This window comes from Cryptomeria japonica, chromosome 5 (genome assembly GCF_030272615.1).
Source record: "Cryptomeria japonica chromosome 5, Sugi_1.0, whole genome shotgun sequence".
Lineage (NCBI taxonomy): Eukaryota > Viridiplantae > Streptophyta > Pinopsida > Cupressales > Cupressaceae > Cryptomeria > Cryptomeria japonica.
The window spans coordinates 88364938-88368743 of record NC_081409.1 but is presented as its reverse complement, the minus strand read 5'-3'; positions in this window follow the sequence as shown (position 1 = coordinate 88368743).

Sequence of the window (3806 nt, the reverse complement as noted above, 5' to 3'; positions counted from 1 at the left end):
GACTAAAGAAGTTAGATTTAATTTCAATAAAATACACCCATGTCCTCCAAGAATAATCATCTATAAAAATACATAGTACAAAACATAAAATTAGAAGGAACATTTTCATGCCATTTCTAATTTGACTTTTTGCCTATTTTAAGGAAATTCCTTGATACAAGTTAACATCAAGAAATGATGCACTGTCTTATGGAGTTGTGCTCATTCCCTTAGTCTTATAACTATCCATATGTACACACATTTGAATACCCTTATAAAATCTACCTTATCATTGTATGCACATAATGATGACATGCCTTGCCAATCACTAAATCAATAGAATACACAGGAACTCACAAGTAATTTGATAGGGCAATAATGATAGGAAGTTTAGTAATTAACCAATCATTAAACTACACAATGTTTAAACTAGAGAATCATTTACATAACATTATGTTCCCAAATGTGACAAGAAACAAAACTCAATTCTATACATAGCACTATGAATAGAAACTTTCTCCTTACACGATGTTCAAAAACAACTAAGAGTTATTCGACCCCTCAGGGGTGTCGGCCTGTTTGCAATACAAAAACACATGAACATAAAACCTTCTATAGGCGGCTACAACCTTCCCTAATTGGTCGATCAACCATTAACTCCAGTCGGTTTGTTCTATGCTTCAACCAGTTCTTGTCTCCATGACCAATGACCCACTCTTCTTTGTGTTAATCGACCAATGCTTTTCCCTAGACTAACCAACCCTCGACTCATAAGAAAATTCATTCCTTATAGGGAAGTTTATTTTGGTTGTTTAATGGCTGCCAACATGGCCATGGTAACTGACTACCACTGTGTGCCCCTGTAACTGACTGCCAATGTGTGCAACTGTCTATCATTACTCGATTCATTGAACTTAGTTGCAAACACAACTTCTTGTCATGGTAAGACGAGAAATAACATGAACCAACACAAACAAACCTATGATAGAAATAGGAATAAATTGCTACAGGAACAAAACATAAATAAAACTTAACCAAAACCAAAACTAAAAGAAAACTAAACACTAAAAACCATGAAAGGAAAAGGGATGCCCCTACATTAGACACCCCAGGTAGAGAAAGAATCATGAGATCCTTCTCATGAGATTTGAAACAGTATGACCCATCTGAATGATCTCTGGTTTAGCGAGACAAGAAGAATCCTCCACTAGACGATGCTGCCACTTAACCATATATGTAAAATATTCTTTGCCTCAGGTCTTCTTCTACAATTGTTTAGAAAGAATGCATTCTATTTATAATAGAGTGGAAGTAGTTCCTTCCTATTCTATACTGAATGGTATCTCTGTCTCAACAACATCTTCCTGTCCATCTCCTCTATATGGATAAATATCTGCTACATTGAAAATAGGAGAGACGCCCAAATCTGAAGGCAGGGCTATTTCATAAGCATTGGGAAAGAATTTTATAATAACTTTACAAGGTCCCACTTTCTTCATCTAAAGTTTGTTGTAAACACCATTAGGAAACCTCTCCTTATGAAGATGATCCAAGACAAGGTCTCCAACTTGAAAATGAAGTTCCCTCCGCTTCATATCAACATTATATTTATATTGTTGATGACTAGATTCAATATTTATCTTGACATCGTCATGGAGATCATGTATGAGTTTAGCAAAATCTTCACCTGCTACACTGCGCCTTTCCATATTACCAAGATCTCTCAATTTAAACACCCCCCTTGGATGCATACCATATACAACATAGAATGGACTAAATCTAGTACTCCGATTAGGAGAATCATTAAATGTGAACTTAGCTTGAGCCAAAGGTAGATCCCAAGTACTTGGTGTGATGCCAACAAGACATCTCAACATATAACCAAGGATTAAATTAACAACCTCTGTTTTACCATTTGTTTGGAGGTAGTAAGCATAACTAAAGCTCAGATTTTTCCCAATTTCTTCCATAGGGTCATGCAAAGATGACCCACAAACTTAGTATCCCTATTAAAAATGATACTTTTTGGAATTCCATGCAATCTCAATACTTCTTTAAAGAACAAATTTGCTATGTTAGTGGAAACATTAATTTTCTTACAAGGTATGAAATGCACCATTTTAGAAAAATCCATCTACCACAACAAAAATAGTGTCATTGCCCCTTCGTGTACGAGGAAAACCCACCACAAAGTCCATACTAACTAAGTCCCAAGGCTGAGTTGGAACTAGAAGTGGATGATATAGCCTAGAATTTTAGATTCTCCCTTTGGCATGTTGACTAATGCTGCACCTTTCTACATATCTTCTCACATCCGCTTGTATCTTGGGCCAATAATATTGAGTGCTCAACTACATATAAGTCTTATCATGTCCAAAGTGACCAACAAGACTACCACAATATTTTTCCTTCAACAATTTTGTAAAGCGGAAAATCGCGATCAAACCCTAGTTGCTCTCCCCTCTTCCAACTCCGAGGAGAGAGAAGGGAGGTTACTCTAGGGTTGATGATTTTCACTTAGGGGAGAGACTTTACATTCAAAAGAGGGGTTGAAACCCATAAGATCCAATCCCACGCAATGCAAGATTGGATGCTAAATGAGTTTCAAGGGTTATGACAGCAAGGCTACCCTCTTTTGTAAAGAATGTGCATAGAAGAATTAAGCTAGGAATGCATAGAAAGTGAGAAAGATTCGCTTATAAACTGAGATAGGAATACAGTATGAAGCTGCGGACCTGGAATTAGCAGTAAAATGTCAATACGGCGCTGTCCTGCAAATTTGAGCGAAAGTTGCCGGGACGATGGCGCCCGAGCGCCACGGTCCTCCGAAAAATCCGCGAAATGAAGGGGGATATGTTCGTCTCTGCACAAGGATTCCAGATCTTCAATTTCAGCCGCGTACCTGCAACCTACACACAGAAAAGCAAAGACGATTGGGGGGTTAGGGATTAGGGGTTTGCCTTTAGGTCAAACCCCGGTTTTGGAATTAACCAAGAAATGAGCAATGCTGTAAATGTAATGTAAAACAAGTACTAATACATTGTTGTAAGGATGTTTGTATCCTTATGTGCGAAGGTATAGATGTTGTATGTTGTATGTTGTAGCAGTATGTTGTAAGTGATCTCCTCTTCAATGGTTGAATCCTTGTCTTGAATGCAACACTTAGCCTTGAATGGAGACTTGAAATGATCAATTGCTTGAAGGAATGCTTGAATGCTTGAATGCTTGAGTATAGTTTCCACACTTTTTTCCATCATATCGAATGAAAGAGGAAAATGTAGTTTATATACTTGTCAATTAGGGTTGATAGACTGATTTTCCCGACCTTAGGCCGACCAGGAAAGATAATTTTCCAATTTGCAAACATAAAGACCCGAAGTCCAAAAGAGACCGGGCCCAAAATAGGACCCAGGGACCAGGGCGCTGGGCGCTCTGGTCCCACCTCTCGGGACAGCAGGGTGCAAAGGAGGTTCAGGCCAGGGTGCTTGAAAATGCAGTTTTTTGGTGTCGTAATCAGGTTTCGGGGTCTCCATTCAGGTTGTGTGTTGCGTCGCCATCGTGAAGACCCAAATGCGGTCGAAATTGCAAGTGTCGCAATTTTAGGACGCTACGTTTAGCCCCCACTTTAGCGGGAGTATAGGCGTATGCTCATACTTCCGGTAAAGTACAAGGAAACAACATTGAAAGACTTTCACCATGTCAAGGAGGCAAGATACACCAAGCCCCCAGTGGACTAAGGATCTTACGACTTCGATTGACAAAGTAAAAGGGAAGATCACGAGGGCGAACCATGACTGTCAGTAGTAAGGTTCCCTCACTATGAGTCA